General features: G+C 37.6%; 1 long non-coding RNA gene across 2 annotated transcripts in view; it reads left to right on the forward strand.

Annotated features, from left to right (window-relative positions):
* The first annotated feature begins 3,157 nt into the window (after positions 1-3,157).
* Positions 3,158-18,816, forward strand: part of LOC116866143 — a 193,540-nt gene continuing 177,881 nt past the window's right edge. For both annotated transcript variants that reach the window (XR_004382345.1, XR_004382346.1), the window contains exon 1: positions 3,158-3,238. This is a non-coding gene — a long non-coding RNA (uncharacterized LOC116866143). The remainder of the gene's footprint in view (positions 3,239-18,816) is intronic.

Consider the following 18,816-nt stretch of genomic DNA (forward strand, 5'->3'; position numbering starts at 1 on the left):
GAGCTTCTTAATTTCAGTATTGCTAGGATGCCATACAAATCTTTCAATTTATCTCTTATATTCTGAATGTCGTTGATGGAGTTATTAGCTTCAGCAATCTTCATTTTGAACTCTTGCCCATTAATATTTTATTGTTCTCTTCTTCCTGCAGCTAAGAAGATTAGGTTACTTGACAATGGGAGAGGTTCTGTTTTACAAATGTGTGCTCTTTCTTTTATTGAAAATTTAGAATGTGAGATTGTACTTTTCTGTGTTATCTGGTACCATTATCCTAATTCAGTTTCATTGGTACACTTGGAAGATAGTGGAAAAACATTTGGGCTTTTGGTTTTGACCAACCTCTACATTTACCATCTTGCTCTTCCAGAACAAAAGTGAATATATTCATGACAACACTGATAGTGTTGAAAAGACATGATGAAAGACATCAGAAAATGTGAGATTTTGATAAATATCTGATAGTAAGAAGTAAATAGAATCATAATGAGGTAAAGCAGAGCTAAGCAGACACAGCCCAGAAGACATGAAAGGCCACAGTGTAGGTAGTAGAAGTTTACCCACAGCACATACAAAGAACAGGAATGGGAAGTAGATCAGAAATAAAAAGTATAATTGAAGGCTGTGAAGAGAATACAGTACATATCAGCATCCATCCATCCATCATGTATGCAGTGATAGGGTTTATCCCTTTGTTGAATCCGGGTTATATTAAAAAAAAATCTGTATGAGAGGATATGGTATGCTAGTCTGAGAGATGACACGTGGGGCTGGTGGAACATTCAGGCCGGCTCTCAACTTATGAACCTAAGTTAAAGGCAGTTGTGGGATACTTCTACCCCCATACAACGTGCTTGGATTGGCAGATTCTAGGGAAAAAATGGATGAGTAGATAATGTGTTGGCATCTATAGAGGGACACATGCCAGCTATTTATCTTTGTGATAAACTTACACTTGAGGTAAGGTTACACTTTGTGATATACTTACACTTGAGGGACCAGGTTGATTAAGTGTAAATTTGAAAATACACAAAGTAGTGCCAGTTATTTTAGGAAATCAGGAGTACAAATAAAGGCCTAACTGATCGAATAGAAAAACTGACTCCAAGGACCAGAAAAGAACTTTATACATTTTAAATGAGTGCCCTCAGAACAATTTGAGAAAGTATCAGATTTATAAAATTTTCAAATTTTACAAAATTGTATTTATAAAATTTAATACATTTAAATGCTAAAATTAAAAATAAAATCAATGAAATGCCACAAGAAAACTTTGAGGAAATCTCTTAAGACATAAAACAAAATGATGAAGAAGATGGAAAAGATGAAATAAAGTTAAAAAAACTTGAAGGGCAATCTAGGAAGTCCAACATAAATTTAACAGAGAAAGGAAATTGAAGAGAGAAATTAGAGAGAAAGCAATCATCAGAGAGACAATATAAAAAAGTTGTCTATATCTGATCAATACTATGGCTTTGTATTAAAATGATCCACTAAGTTGCCAGCATTTTGGATTTTAGGAATTCTACATCTACACACACATGAATTTCCAGAAACCTGTGATAGAACACAGGTTGCATCATCTTCCAGAGATTAAAAAAAAAGAAAACTAAAAAAAAAACAGTCACTACAGAAGAATGAGAATCAGACTGGCACAACACTGCTCACCAACTAGCAGTCATGAAATTCTGAAAAATAATTTTTAAGTATGGAATTATGTGCCTAGTGAAACAATTAATTCAATGTGGAGACAGAGTATGATATTCTGGAATATACTAGATTTCAGAAAATTTACTTTCTACACATCTTTTCTGAAGAACATTATTTGAGATGGACTTTGACAAAGCAAAACAGAAATCCAGGAAAAAAGGCAGAGATGGGATCCAGCAAACTGGGGATTTAATCAAGAGTGCCATGAAAAAAATAAAATTCCAGAATCACAGTTGTATAGGTAAATTAGTCCATATATGAACAGATAGTCACAGGCTAAGAGAGAACAACTTTGGGAAGAAAGTGAATTTTCTGTAACTATAAAATTAAGAAACTAGAGTAAAAAGAAAGATCATTAGAAATCCCAACACAAATCAAAACGTAATATGAAAAAAAATCATTGCCTAATATGAAGAAACTCAAATGGACTAATTATAGAGCTGTAAGAAATGAGAACAAATTTGTGCATGATTCAACAAGCACCTCAGTTTTAGTGACATAGGGTTACATCTCTTTTTCTTTGGATTCAATCCCATTATTTGTTGACTAATAGTTGACTATAATAACTGTAATATTTTGAATATGAATTGGAATCATTCTATGGACAAACTTCTGAAAAACTCACTTCTTGTATAGAACAGATTGTAAATATTCTAAGACTTGACATGTGAAAGTAGAGTTACAGATAACAGGTTGGATAGTGAAACAAGGCAAGTAAATTATCTTATTTTACAAATGGGAGTTAAAAATTGGGTCAAGAAATATCTACACTGTTACAAGTAGGAGTATGACCATTAAAGAAGTAAAAATACGTATTGCTAAGAAAAACTGGAAGAAGCAAAGGTAGTTAAACATCTTTATCTCTCATATAAAGGAGTTCAAACCCTTGTATAAAGCTGGGAAATCACTGAGCTAACTCAAAATAATGAACATTTTATTTAAAATTATTTTAAAAATCAGAACAACTAAAAAACAGAAATAATTAAAATAGTTCTCTTTGGGGAGTGAAACTAGGTAGAAACTAGGAGGCCAAGGAGAGGAGAATTTAGCTTCACGTTTTGTGTCTTTCGGTATTGTTGGATCTTTTACTTCCTTATGAACATATTATTTAAAACATTCAAAATTAGACTAGAAAATAGTTTCCAAGAAAAGGAGTGAGTTTAACAGTAACACACTAAGTTAGAAGTTGTATAACACTCCTTTAGGTCAACACAGCGTGTTTGTTCTAGTGCGACAGATGTTTTTCTAATGCTGGTGCTGTGTTGGGGAGCAAGGTTAGTGTACGTCACAGGAAGTTGTGCACATCTAATCTGGTTAAATCAGTGTTCTCCCCGCCGCATGAGAGCGGCTGAGCGGGAAGCTTACGCACTGCCTGACCTGGGGAGCGTCGCGGCGCCCCCTTGCCCTGCGCCACTCGGCCCGGCGCCATTTTGTGAGCGTCTGCGCGGCTGTCAGGGTCTCATGTCCCTCACAGTATGGAAGCCGCGGCCTCGTTCCACTCCCGCCCACAGATTCTTCTCTGATTTCAAAGGTAAGGCCTTGTTTTTACCTCAGCATTTATTACAAATTTCACGTTGAAAAAAATGATACTCTTATGTCCATTAGGATTGTTACTATTTGTCTTGGCGCTTTGGTTTCGAGGTGGCATGGTTCTAAGTGGTCCCTACCTCTACCTTTCCTCCACAAATACAGGTGTTTTTGGAGTGTGATTTGAAGTTTCTTTGATGTCACTTACATTGAATTATAATAGGAAAATCTGTATTTCTTTGTAAATGCTTTTTTATTATAAAAACTTCCACACATGTACAGAAGTAGACTCAGTGGTATATTGAACACTTATGAACTCGTTATCCTATTTCAACAATAATCAGCTCCTAGCGAGTCTTATTTCATCTCTGCAGTCTTTTATCTTCTCTCTCATAATATTTTGATGTAGATTCCAGAAACGTTATCATTTTATTTGTAAATATGTATCTCTAAAATGTAAAGAGTCTTTCTGTAACATAACCATAATTCCATTATGATACCTGGAAATATTAAAATAATTTATTTGAACAGCCAGTCAATACTGTATTTGTACTGTGTGTGTGTATGTGTGTATATATGTATATACACATCTGTATATGTATGTATATGTATATACACATATGTATATACATGTATATGTATAGATGTATATATACATATGTATATGTATACATATGTATATGTATATATGTGTGTATACATATACACAGATGTATATGTATATACATATACACACACATATATAAACAAACACATATGTATATATTTGACATAAATTAAAATAAAATTATTATTGCCCTAGTATTAGAAAACAAAGTATGCTTGAATTGAAACTTTAAGTTGTGACTCCCCTTTCACTTCCAAATTGAGTTATTATTTTTATTAAGTGCAACTCAGAAAGGTATCTTCTTACTCTTGACGATACTGGGCAAGAAACATTCTATCAAGACAGCAGCTTATGCCAAGGGTAGGTGAGAGGCTGGTATAGTCAGTAATAACTGTGGCTCCAAGGTCCAAACGTCCCAGAGACCTTGGGAGAGTGGAGGTGAGCCTCCACATGACAGTTTGCTTCTCAGCAGTTTGACCACTCCAGTCTTCTGTGATACTTCCAATCTTCAAAAAGGATGACCACCTTCAAGAATATTTACATTTCTCCGCTAGATAAAAAGCATCCTTGCTGCTCTCATTTTTTTAAGAAACTTAGTTGTCAGTTTTTCATTTTTTTCTCACGTCACCTCACTGGTTTCATCCTTTTCTCAATCCAAAAAAAAAAAAAAAAAAGACAAAACACCAGCCAGATGTGTGATGCCTCAGTATTTCTCCCCAGTATTTCCTTGTTTTCCTTAGCACTTCACCACCCTGATGTTTTGTTTGTGGGATTGATTTTACTTTGACTCTAGTTTGAAATAAGTAAATACATATAGATATATTTTCTTTCTCTCTCTCATGCATGATATCTAATATCCATCATCTATCTATCATCTGTTTATCTGTTGGCAGAGTTCTGGTTTTAAATTACAGACACATCATTTCCTAACCATGTAAGTTTGGGAAAGTTATCTAATCTCCTCATTTGTCAAATGTTATAGGGTTGCTAGGAAGATTACATGAGTTATGTGTAAAGTGTTTAGTATAGTGACTAGAATATGGTATATGCTCCAGGAAAGTTCCTAATATTATTAACTACTTGCCCAGTAAATAATAGTGTACTTAAATAGCTGCTTAAAACTTTTAAAGTTGTCAGCACTGATTTTTCCTTATGTTAAAATACCAATCACGCAGTAGTTTTGTGATTTATTCATTTTAGCTTCTATCAGTGGATGTTGCCTGTGGTAATTATTAGTGTGATGTTCTAATGATGCTTTCTTAATTTCCCTTATTCCTTTTATGTTTATTAATTGTTTATTAATTAAAATTTTTCTATAGAAGAGTTATCCCTTTCCCCCCATTTATTTACTAATATAGTTATATATTAATATCAGTATAGATTTATGGATACTTAGTTTATTGTTTGGGTTTTAAAAAATAGTATTATCATTTATTTTGTTACTGTTCTAACTTTGGCTATTAGGAGCTATTTCAAGTTGTCTCCTGCTGTGCCCTTTCAGTATGTTTTTTTGTTTGTTTGTTTGTTTTGCCATTTCCTTATTTTCTGGCAACACAAGATGCTCCAGTATCATTTACATTTTCTCTGCCCCAGCACTGAAGTCAGCCAGGGGAATACCATATGGAAGAATATTTAGAAACCAAGATCTGGGTGCTAGATATTGTTAAGTATCACTGTTTCTGGTTTCTTTCAGTGAATGGAAGACGGAAATAAAAGTAGGTACACTTACTCATTCATGCACATACATATATATTTCTGTTTCTTTTTCTCTGCATACATAAAAATAATACTGTGAGTTATATTCTAGCCTTGACACTTATTTCTTTTTTCTCCAACAGTGAGAAATCTTCCTTCCATTATCTGCAATGTGTTTGTGTTTTTTTCCACCTAATATACAAATAAAGTAGTTTTAGAATTGCAAATCTATACTCTTGGAAGAAACAAATTTATCAGTTAGAGTACAGTGTTTAAATTCTTTTTGTTTTGAGTCTTACCATTATCTAGCACTGTTTTCCAAAGTTACATCAGCAGTGTTTACTCCATCCTTCTTCATTATGGTTATGTTATTCATTTGTAATACAGTCTGCATTGCATCTTTCCCATCCTCACTGATTGGTTTTAGTTTATGGAAGGCAAAATTTACTGAGTGTTGCACAGTTCAATGGATTTTTGCCAAGTGCATAGAGTTATATATCCTTCATCACATTTTCAGTCTATTCCATTAGCCCCCCAATTCCCTGTGCTGTTCCTTTGTAGTCAGCCCCTCCTCTCACACCTCAGTGCCTAGTGGCTACTTATTTGTTTCCCACCCCTGTAATTCCGGAGCATTATACAAATGGAATTATCTGTAGCCTTTACATCCTGGCTTCTTTCTCTTAGCAAACTGCATTTAAGATTTATTCATATTGTTATGAGCAGTTCGTTGTTTTTTATTGCTAGATGGCATTTCATTGAATGCATGTAACACACAGTTTATCCATTCACCAGTAAAGAATCTCTGGGTCATTTCCAATTTGGGGGGCTTATGTATAAACCTGGTGTAAATATTTACATGCAGATTTTGTGGGAACATAAGTTTTAATTTTTTCTGAATAGTTACTTAAAAGTGGATTGTTGGATGATATGATTGGTGTGTGTTTAAATTTTTTTAAAAGATTTTATTTATTTATTTGAGGGAGAGAGTGAGCATGAACAAGGGGTAGGGGCAGAAGGAGAAGCCGACTTCCTGCTCAGCAGGGAGCTGACTGGGCGCTCAGTCCCAGGACCTGGAGATCATGACCTGAGCTGAAGGCTGACGCTTAACTGAGCCACCCAGGTGCCCCAGGGTGTGCTTAAATTTATAAGAAACTGGCTGTACTTTGTATTCTTATGAGCAATGTATGAAAGTTCTACAATATACCATTTTGTCTTTTCTGTGAATACCCATCTGTCTTCATGGAGAAAGAGCCTTCTAGAGGGTGCAGAATTCTTCAACTTCTGGAACTCCCAGGGGCTTCACACTGTCCCACTACCCCTCATTCGACCTTCACAAGTTTGTCAGTTATTCTGCTTCACCTCTTCTCCCATTTGAGGAAAAGGAATATAAAAAATTAATGCAAGAATGAAAAGGCACATGGAATAACAAACATCAAATTAAAAGTAGTGATTATCTCTGTTAGGAAGGAAGAAGTACAAGTGGAGATGGAAATGTAAAAATCTTCATTGTATTGATAATGTTCCATTTCTTGAGTTGGGTGATGATATGATTATTATATTATCCTTAATACCCTTGTGCATGTTTAAAATCACATGAAATTAAATAATAAACAAATAGAACAAAATAAAACTAAATTGTAAACCCTAAGTAGAAGCCAATTTAAAAAATAGTGTCATGGGATATTTTTTCTCCCTTATGTATGTCTGTATTACTTTATTCACATATTATTTTTGTACTTTTTAAACAAGATTTTATTTATTTATTTGAGAGAGAGAGCATGAGACGGGGAAGGATCAGAGGGAGAAGCAGATTCCCCGCTGAACAAGGAGCCCAATGTGGGGCTCGATCCCAGGACTCCAGGATCATGACCTAAGCTGAAGGCAGTTGCTTAACCAACTGAGCCACCCAGCACCCTTATTTTTGTACTTTTTAAAAAAGCATGTGCCCTTATTTTTGCAACCCTTGGGCTTGCCAGGTTTCACACATTTCAGTCACTTTGTTGATATGAGAGGTGTCATAAAAGCCTCCCTTGTTTATAAAAAGATCAGGGGAAGTCAATTATCACTATGCTAAAGGGTTGAAATTGGGACAGGGTTTGGGGCTAGACTGATGTGGAAAAGTTCCAGAATATCACAAATCTTGGGTTTATTTGAATCGTCCCCTATGCAAAAGCAACATGTTTTGGAATCAGAGATACCACAAAGAAAAATCAGGTCTTCCTTTCTCACTACATGAAGTTAAATTTTTCTTAACTTCCATTTCCTTAGCTTTTAAGTGGTAATAATAAAAACTCCCCTGTACAATTATTTTGAAGTTTATGGATATCTGACATGTAACCCAGTTGTGCCCAGGATTTAGCTGCATTTATCAAGTGCTCAGGATCCAGACAGGACTGAAGATCTGGGGTTTCTTATCCTCCTGGTGATAGCTGAAGTGGGAGTAGATGAGATCACTAGGTGGTGTGTGTAGAGAACAGGGACAAGGACTGAACCTTCAGTTACAGGTAGCATTGAAGGACAGAAAGACAAGAGGGGGCTAAAAAGAGGTGGCTAGGGTGTCAGGAGGAACCAAAGGAAGCCAAAGGAAGAAAGTGAGGTGTGGTCAACAATGTCAAATACCGAAAAGGGGCAGGTTCTAAGACTGGAAACAAGTCCACTGATTTGCCAATTTGTGGTCACTGATGACTTTTGGCAGTCACAATTTGAAAGGTGTTGGGGCAGGGGTGGTGCAGAACTTAGATAGCAGTGGGCTGAACAGGCAAGTGAGAAAGAAGAGACCGACCTCGTTTGTCTGGTTCTTTAAGCTGTGGTAATCCAGTGGGGTGCAGTGGTAGTGCTGGGAAAGGACTGCTTTTTGGTCAGCATAGTACTTACTTTGGCTCATTTTAAGTATGATCAACTAGGATCTTTCTCTCTCTTTTTAAACCTAGGTAAGCCAGTGCTTTTCTGTCCTGAATGTGTATAATCATTTTTAAAGACACCTAAATGGAGAACTTTAACATCCAAAAAGCACCTTGTTAGTTTAAGTCAAATTTTTTAAACTCATTCTGAAACCTGATTTCATCACTATTGGCTTTATAGTCCGGCCTCGACCCTGCTTTTTGAGCTTCCCAGACTTCCCCTAAGGAACTGGAGATGAAGGTGCTCCTGTTATTGTAACTTTTGGGCATAGAAAACAAGAATGAGCTCAGTTTTATTCCAAGAAAACAAAAAGAAACAAATTTTAACAAGGGTTCTATTTATTTACTCAAGGAGAAAAAGATACCCAAGAGTAGACAGAAACATTTTTATATCTAGCTCAGCCAGTGGTGTGAAGTTAGTGGTAGTGAATGTTGGTGGGACCGGGAACGCTGGTTACAGTGAGGCAGAATGTGGGCAGAAGATGCTTCCTCCCGGCTGCCTGGCAAGCTGTTCCTGCACCACTCTTGCCTTTTCACAGACACAGGTTCAGTGTCTGTACCTGAAGACCGGTGAAGCCAGAGCTGGGTAGGTGTGGACCCATGTACCTGTGCCCCCTGGCTCTGTGGCATGCCACTAGCGCATGTTAGCAGGGGGTTGTTTGGGGACCTGCAGCCTATGGACAGCAGACGAATGGCCAACATGCTTGGGTGTATGCTGACTCATTTTAGAACAACTGATTTAGAGAGCTGCCGGCGTGTGGGTGTTAGAGTACTGTGGTTGATTTTCCAGCATGCTACCAAAAAAGCAGTTGATGGAAGTGGCAAGTGATGAAGTCAAAGCACAGTTAGGGTACTGTTCAGAGTCTTACCTAGTAGTGCTTTCCTTTTGAAGTCTGTCTTTTAGGATGCCCCAGTAATTAGCCCCTAAATTTCAGCAACATTTTAGAAACACTGAAATATGAAGAGTAAACATTTTGAGCACTTTCCAGATGCCAGGCCTGTTTCTGAATGTTTCATATGCATTAAACAATTTTCTCCTTACAACCACCTTCTGAGGCAGATGTAATTGTCAGGTCCATTTTGCAGTCAGAGCAGCTGAAGCTTGGGGATGAGAAGTAACTACCCTCAGGACAGGGAATCCATGGTGGAGCATGACATTGACTGATGTCATGACATGACACATTGAGGTCTGATTTAAGTCTATGTTCTTTTGTTTGTTTGTTTTTGATTTTTAAGATTTTATTCATTTATTCAACAGGGGGGGGGGAACACAAGCAGGGGGAGTGGGAGAGGGAGAAGCAGGCTTCCCCCTGAGCAGGGAGCCCAACATGGGGCTTGATCCCAGGACCCTGAGATCATGACCAGAGCAGAGGGCAGATGCTTAACAACTCAGCCACCCAGGCGCACCCAAGTCTATGTTCTTAACTATGAAATGCTAATGAGAGTTTAGTTTCATTTAAACAGAAACCAGTGGGCTGTGCTTAGTATTCTGCAAGTGCGATTTCTATATCCCTTCCTGATTTTTTGCACATACCTGTACATAAAATAGAAGATGAGTGTTTGTCCATTTACTCTGAAAATGTACACTAAATTGTGATTCAATTAGGCACACGAAGAAGGGACTATAATCTTTTTACATGTGATGAATAGATGAGTCCCTTTATTTTTTTTAGGTAGTTAATTCCTTCTTAAGGATGTTCTGTAGGACACCTCTTGCTATGGAGGGAGAAGCAGGTGGGCTGCCTTGGGCAGGGCTGGGCTTTGCCTCTGGGGAGGCCCAGGGATTCCTTAAGACAAGAGTCTGTCAGAGAATCCTAGCTCTGTAGAGAGAGAATAGTTAACAAGGAGGGATAGCTGAGGGTGAGTGAATTACTCCAATGGCATAATTTAGTATTTCAGACATGACATTTAATCATCTGTAAAGTCTTTGTTGATTCTCTCTCAGAGTTGTGGGAATCTTCTTTCCATGGGCCTACTGCCCTTGAGCAGTCTGAGGTGGGGGAGCAGTTAGGGGCAGAGGGCTTTGACCCACATGTCGGAAACATTAGTATGATTCCAAAACAGAGGCATCTTTATAATTAAATAAATTTTTTAAACTGCTTAAATTATTAAAGTCTGAACGGCTACCCTCCTTTTGGACGAAATGCTAGAGATGAGCGCCCTCTGCCTAAACTATTCTCCCACTACACTGAGAGCTCTCTGTGGAGGAGTCTTGCTTCCCACCTACCTCCTCTAGGTCCCTGGTTCCTCCTTCTCCAATCACTGACACTTAGGGCTGAACTGCTCTGGTCACCCTGTTGTCTCTTGGGGACCATCTTCACACTCTCTCCTTGACCCCTGCTTTCCCATATGCCAGCCTGTATGAACTGTGGGGCAGGCCCTTCCATAATTCTCCGTAATACAACTGAGACCAAACACATAAGCAGTAAAATTTAAATAACCGTTCTTCTAACTGTGGCTTTTCTTAGAGCCCTCAAAATTGCTTAGCTTCCAATTGGCCACCACCTAGCAGAGACCAGTTCCTCCCCATCACCCCACCTATAGGAAGGTCCTAAGCAATGGAAACCCTGTAAAATTCCCCTAGACCCCAGAGACAGGAAACAGAGTTTCCCACATTCTGTGTAAAGCCACCATGTGATTATATTTTCTATACTGGAATTAATGTCCCTCCACAGTGAGTGTCCAACTGAGAGTATCCATTTCCTTAAAGGAAAAACCTACCCCTATTTGGTGTAGGTTTAACCTTCAGCTCCCCCAAATCTTAAGAACATTTGGATCACACATTAGTGCTTCCCAGCTTCTGGGCTTTTCTTAAATAAAGTTTCAGTAGGTCTCTGCACACTGCCCTGGGTCACAGGGTCCCAGACTCTGCCAGTATCCTTTTTATGATCATTCCTTCAGCAGGACAGAAAGGAGGTTCAAGCCCACACTTCCTCATGTAGGTATATTCCTCCCAGTATCCTAGCTCCTACAAAGAACTCAAAACATCGACACATCCCATTCTGTAAGGAGGCCCAAATAGGATATAAGTTTAATAGGACAGATAGCATGCTTTCCGAGAAGGAGATATTTCTGTCTCTGAAACATAATTTGCAGGAATAAAGATTTGTTTAAAGACACTCCCAGGTGACATTATATGGTATAGTGTCTCATTTTGAACGGTGACCAGCACACAGAGGTACTCGGTAAATATGGAGTGACTAAAGGTTTGTTAACATTAGGAATGTTTCACTGCATTTGGATCTTCCCCAGATGAGGTGGTGGTTGTGTGCTTCCTGTCTACCTAACAGCAGAGTCTGTCTCAAATATTTTTTTTTCTTTCGCTTTTCCCAGAACAAAGGGACTGACAGAAAAATGAATTCAAATTTTTAGTCTGGAATACGGCAGTTTGCTAATTTTAAAATGGTTATTTCCCCCATTTATTTCAGAATCAGCATTTACCCATATTTTTGTTATTTTAATGTGGCTGAAGTGGAAAGAATGCCAGATGTGGAATTGTTTAACCTGGATTTGGATCCTGGTTCTGTACTTCATTAGTTTTGTGATGTGGGACGAATTATAATCTCCCTGAAGTTCAGCCTCTTCATCTTAAAGTGAGAATAGTTACATCATGAAAACTAAACATAATATATTGCTTGGGAAGAATAAAGTGCCATACATATGTAAATTAGAGTATTGTTGTTATCGTTGTAATTACTCGAGCTTTTATTCATTTCAGGGCTTCCAGCTTCATCATATTTTGAGACAAACTGCTCCAGGAAGAATGTATGGAAGGCTAAAAGTTTCTGTTTCCTCTTTTTAGCTTCCATGTCTTGTCATTCTTTTTTTTTTTCCTGTGAAGATTTTGATTATTTATTTGTTAGAGAGAAAGAGAGAGAGAGAGCGTGCGTGCAAGCAAGCACAAGCTGGGGAGCAGCAGGCAGAGATGAAGCAGCCTTCCTGTTGGCCAAAGAGCCTGATGTACAACTCGATCCCAGGACCCTGCTATCGTGACCTGAGCTGAAGGCAGGTGCTTAACCAAATGAGCCACCCAGGCATCCTGAGTGTCTTACCGATCTTTATCTCAAAGACATTAGCAAAGCTAGTTGATATTCCTTTTCCTCAGCTGAACAACTATTTATTGAGCAGTTACTATAGACTAGATGCTAATCTAGGTGTCAGGGGAAAATATGAAGATGATATATAAATTGTTCATGATCTTGTGGGGTTATAATTTATCTGGAAAGGCAGATTTTGACCATGTAATTCCATAATTAACTAAGTGTAATTGAGGCTGCTGTTTTGAAGGAAAAGAATTGAGACTAGTGTCCTCTGGTGGCTAGTCTGACCAGGCACCTGCTGCAGTGGCTCTCCCTCATTTTTGGCCATGCCAGTGTCTTCTGTAGCAATACTTGGGAGTCTTTGGTCACGTCAGCTACTTGAAGAAGAGGCTCTCAGGGATTCCTCCCAGGGCCATTTAGTCCCCAACGAGTCTGTCTCCATTTAAAATGGCTTCTGGGTTCTATGGAACTTGGACAACTAAATGTTTCCTATGCTGCTCAAGGTAAACTTGTTTCTGGCTGTTCCAGCAGTAGCTATGTGTCTGCAGAAAGTTTTAAGGAACTTGCTCAAAGCTCCGTTCAGTTGCAGTGGGGATGTCTGCCAGTGCAATCCTCTATAGTGTCTTGGGATAGGGATCAGCTTCTTGACTTCTTCCTCTGCTCAGAGTGAGCCATTAGGTTCTAGAGGTCAGGAGTGTAGAGCCTAGGTCTTACCCCTTAAACTGTAATATGATCCTGGGTTATGAAATGTTCTATTGCCTGACATGTAGAAATGTATTCATGCCAGTTAGTGATGATGTGGGTTTATTGGAAAGAGTACTGGAGTAGTTATCAGCAGATTGACCTTATCACCAATCAGCTGTGACCTGGAGCAAGACTTCAGCTCTGTGGTTCTCAAACGTGACACCTGTAAAATGAGTATATTCATCACTTAATTGATGTTTGTTAAATTATATGATGGAACACATATTTTTTATAATCTAAATTATTTGGACCTTGAATTTTTTTTATCATTAGAATATATATTATTTAGTGACTGGAAGAAAAAAAATGATGTATGTGCCTCATGGTCTATGTTACAGATTGAATATTTGTGTCCTCCTCCCCCTCCAATTCATATGTTAAAGCTCTTTCATCCAGTGTGATAGTATTTGAAGATGAGGTCTTTGGGAGATAATTAGGGTTGAATGAGGTCCTGAGGGTAGAACCCTGGTCTGATGGTTTTAGTGCTCTTAAAAAAGCAATACCAGAGAACTCTCTCTCTCTCTCTCTCTCTCTGTGCACGCACAAAGAAGAGGTCATGTGAGCACATGGCAAGATGGCTGCCACTTACAAACTAAGAGAAAAGGATTCAGAATGAAGCGGGCTTTGCTAGCACCTTGCTTTTGGACTCCTTAGCCTTTAGAACTGGATAAATAAATTTCTGTTGTTTAAGCTTTCCAGGGCTATGATAGCAGCCCAAGTGGACTAATAGAGTGTATAACAACATCTTCAAATATTAATTATAAAATAACTAAGCAATCATAAAATCATTTTTTTCTCACCCAAACTTATACAACATCATGATAAAGTCATTAATATCTTTCAAATATTGGAATCCTGCTTTCTCTTTCAAGAATTCACAGTGACATCAACATGAAGTTAGAAACACTGAATTCTGCTTAACAGAATCTAATTAATAAAATGCTAACATAATCATCAATGCATTTTGTAGGCTTCAACACTGGTATTTTTTTTCACTGTTCTGTTTTCCACTTTTTAAAATCATGGTGGGGTCATGAATGCCATTCACAAGCAAAATTTCATAGTTCTTTTTTTAAATTTAATTTTATTTTTCAATTTTTAAAAATTTTTATTTACTGCACTCACCATAGTATATACTTTCCCCAAAGTCCATCACCCAGCCACCCTATCCATCCCTACCCCAGCAACCAAATTTCATAGTTCCTTTTAAAATGTCAGTGAAGAAAAAAATCTACCCGTTGATCTTCTGCATTCTTTTCTCTTTTTTTGGCCTAGTAAGTTTCATTTTAGCAAGAAGGAAGCAGTAAAAGAGAAGACGTCTAATAAAACTTTTGGACCTGGAGAGAGTGATGAAAAAGACTGTGAATCCAATTGCATGGGCTTCTCAAGTTAGACCAGAAGTAAAATGATATGCTTTGAGTTTGTTGTTCCATAAAAAAAGGGCTTTCTAGTTTATATTCAGTATTTGTTGGGAATGTAATTAAAATAAGTCATGTAAACTATAAATTTTTTGCTAATGGGTGGCTAGGCTATTCAGAGAGAAAGATGAATGAAAACATAAATGCATAGATGCCAGTGACACATAATATATTGTTTACTTTCCTACCACATGATTTGTATTTTCTTCGGTTATGAGTTTGGCTTTATACATACTACTTTTTCTTTTCTAAATCTTGATTTGTGATGTAAATATCCATCTTATATTAACAAAGGAAAATTTTTCTCAGTTTCATTTTGAGATTTTCGTTGCCTGGAATTTTTGTATATCAAAAAATCTGATAAGAGTTAATTTTTGGATATGTAAGGTAGTTAAATGACTAGTGGTGGGAGCCAGCTTATTTCAGATAATCATAGATTCTGAAACTGTCTATTTGATATTTTTATAGACATGGCTATTTTCTTCTCAAGGATTGTATATTAAACTATGAACATAATTCTAATCTCATCTCAGGTGATCAAGTACAGAGGAAGAACTGTTCAGTGCTTGCTTTCTGAGTAAAAAGATCAAACAGCAGAAAACCTCCCACCCAATCTAAATTATCACAATTCTTAGTGCTGTATTATAACAAGGCCTTATCACCCATAGTTATTTATTTTCATGTATATACAAATCTGAAGTTACAGATTTGGGGGCGGTTTTCAATGTGGAAACATCATAATCTCTTTTCCTTCTGAGAGCTCTGGGCAGATCAGCCCATTTATAATGTAGTATCAGTTACATTTAAAAAGGAAATATTTTCTCACTTTTATTGTGAGACTTTTATAAATGTTTTTGCTCATATCAGCATCTAACTCCCTTTTTTATGATGATCTAAATTCTTTCTCTCTTTTTATTCTTTTTTTTAAAGTTTCTTCTAATTATATCTTTGTATGACCTATCTCATGAAATACAGAGAGTTGAGCTGATTTGTCAGAACAGAGAGGTTGCATTTCATTCAGAGCCACATTTATCAGAAGGTATATCAAATCAAGCTTTGATTATCTGGTTGTTAATGTAGTTTTTGAAAAGATTTCGAGTCCTTACGATTTCAATATTTTCCCCTTTTACCCCATTCGGTTGACTTGATTTCTCCTCTACTCTTCTCCACCTTCATTTTCATCAACTTTCTTCTCTCCTTTAATTGCCTCTTTGCACCAGAAGCAATCTTTTAAGAAATACCTACTACTTTCCCTGGGGTAGGGCCCTGAAGTGAAGGTTGGGTTAGGTTGTGAAGACAGACGACATCTACTTATGCTCATTTTGATCTGAGTGGGAGTTTTGAACTGTCATTGGAGTTGGTATTCAGACATGTAATAAATATTTATATGCCAGTATGTAATAAATACTATATGCCAGGTATAGAGTGGGAACCAAACAGACAAATTCTCATATCCTCTTGGGCCTGTGTTCTGATAAGGAAGCCAGATAATAAATAAGTGTGTAAATGTGTACTATAATGGGAGTTAGCCAGTGAGACTTAGGAGGAATAGTCAAAGTAGGATGTACCTGAGGAGATGACCTTTGAGGCTGAATGACTGGGAAGGAATCATTCAAATATGTGGGGGAGGAGTGTTCTGAATGAGAACAGCAAATGCAATGTCTCTGAGTAAGGGTGAGACAAGAGTGTTGGAGAACCTGCTCTGAGGCGGGTGTTAGAGGGGAGGGGGAACAGTGTAGTTGAGAAAATAAGCAGACTTAGAAAAATAAAAACAAGAAACATTATGTTCTATAGCCTAAGAATTCATTTGGAACAAAATAGACAAGAATGCTACTGGATATTCACTGTGGCCTGGGCATCAGTGAGAAAGACTTCCTGCAGAGGATGGCCTTGAGCTGTTCTCCTTCATTCGTTTACTCATTTTATATTTGTTGAGTGACAAATAGGTGTCAGGTTCTGTGGAAAGTAGTAGAGATGTAATGAAGAGCAAAAGAGACCAAACTTTTTGCCCACGAACTTACAACCTAGTAAGGGAGAGAGAAGTAAAGCAAAGAATTACACAAGTAAATATATAATTACAGACTGTGAAGAGTGCTACACGAGTACAGTGTAGCACATGTACAGGAAGAGTCTAAGACCTAATGTAGCCTGGAGGATGGCGGGTCATGGGGAAGGTGACAGGAGCTGGCCAGGCAGGGGTGTGCAAGAGCCACCTGGATAGAAGCAGCAGACAGTGGGGAGGCCAAGTTGGAATGGTCAGACCTGTTTGGGAAACTGAAATGTGGTATTGTGGCTGAGCACAGCAAGGGCAGGTGGGATTGGACTTCCCCAATTGGGGCTACACCAGATCATGTGGAGTTCTGGATTTTAAATTTTATTCTAGAAACAGTGGGAAGCAATGAAAGTAAAGGAGTGTCATAATCAGATTGATGGTCTGAGGTGCCCATGTTCCAGGCTCTATAGGAAAAAGTTTTGGAAGAGGTCAAAAGAGGAAGTGGGGAACTAATTGAGAGGTCATTGCAAGAGTCCAAGTTAGGATGATGCTGGCTTAGTCTAGAGTGGTGACAGTGGAGATCAAGAGGAAGAGGAGGTATGTTTTTGAAATATTTCATAAGGCAAATCTCAGATGACATGCAGAATTTTCTTTTATGTGGTGAAAAAATTAGAAATACAAAGAAAACAAGGCCCCAAACTTATACATTCTAACAATGAAAGGTGCTTAAGCCAGAAATCCAGGCATTGTCACTGGAGATATTACATCTCAGCAATAATTGTTTTATTTTTGTGAAGTCTTTGGGAGTGTGATTTGCTGTTTTCATGCAGATTGCAAGATAGCAATACACCTATTTGTTCAACAAATTGAACTCCTGCCATGTGCTAGGAACAGTCACAAGTGCTGGGAACAGAGTGGTGAGTGAATAAGTCAGATTTCTTCTTTCAAAGAGTTTGTATTCTGGTAAAACTTACCTTTCTGTGTATTCTTTTAAGAGGTATATTTTGGCCAAAAGGAAATAAGAATGGTATATTTCTTAAATACCTCTGTTTGATACAGGTAGGTATTAAATAATTTTCGAATTCCTATGAGAAGGACTTCAAAATTCTGTTAAAAAGATTTAAAAATTTGGGGCATCTGAGTGGCTCAGTGGGTTAAGCCTCTGCCTTTGGTTCAGATCATAATCTCAGGGTCCTGGGATCAACGGCTTCCTGCTCAGCCCAGAGTCTGCTTCTCCCTCTCCCTTTGTCCCTCCCCCCAACCTACTTGTGCTTGCTTGCTCTCTCTCTCTCTGTCTCAAAGGGATAAATAAAATCTTTAAAATTTTTTTTTAATTTAAAAAGTAAATAAATTAATATGCACATAACTTACTGGGAAAGTATTTTCCATGAAACTAATGAAAGAAACAATATTACCATAGAAAGATCTTGCATAAATCATTAAATAAAGTAGACTCTCCCAACAGAAAAGCTGACTAAAGTAAAAAGTTAAAATAAATAATACAAATAGCTTCCAAATAGAAAAAAAATTGAACTTAGTAGTAATAAAAGAAATGCCAGTTAAATCAACCAGGTGATATTTTCTCCTTTAACATTAGCAAAGATTTCTCCTTTCTGAATCATCATACTAAGTGGTAGGTGGGAGTGGCTGAGCCAGTGTGATTTGGGGTAACTTTTCTGGAAAGCACTTTGTCAATATGCAGGGTAGGCTTAAAATGTTAAATTCTTTTCTTAATTCTACTTTTAGGTATATAACCTAAAATAGTCAACAACATAGACAAAGATTTTTCTATAAATATAAGTGGGTAAAGTGTTCAAGATAGAGCACAGATATTGTGTGATATATTGGGTAAAGATATTCAAGATAGAGCACAGATAATTGAGCTTGGGAGGTCAGAAAATTGACTTTGTGATCTGAATTGTAGTTAGGTTTTTCAGAACTTCTGGAGTTTCATTTTGATCAACTGTGAATGGATTGAACAGCCTTAGGAAAGAGCTACACTCTCTAAGTTGGAATCTCCATTATCTATTTGGTTGAAGATGTTATCCTGATTTAGTCTCAAAATAGGACTGTAGAACTTAGGACTTCCTTATTCTCCTGCCTTCAAAGAGCTGCACCGACTTTCTTTTAGTCAGTGATTGAGTCAGAGCCTAAACATACCTGCTAGAAGCTCTCTGCTGCCATC

Source organism: Lontra canadensis, unplaced genomic scaffold (genome assembly GCF_010015895.1).
Source record: "Lontra canadensis isolate GAN:19392208 unplaced genomic scaffold, GSC_riverotter_1.0 scaffold9, whole genome shotgun sequence".
Classification (NCBI taxonomy): domain Eukaryota; kingdom Metazoa; phylum Chordata; class Mammalia; order Carnivora; family Mustelidae; genus Lontra; species Lontra canadensis.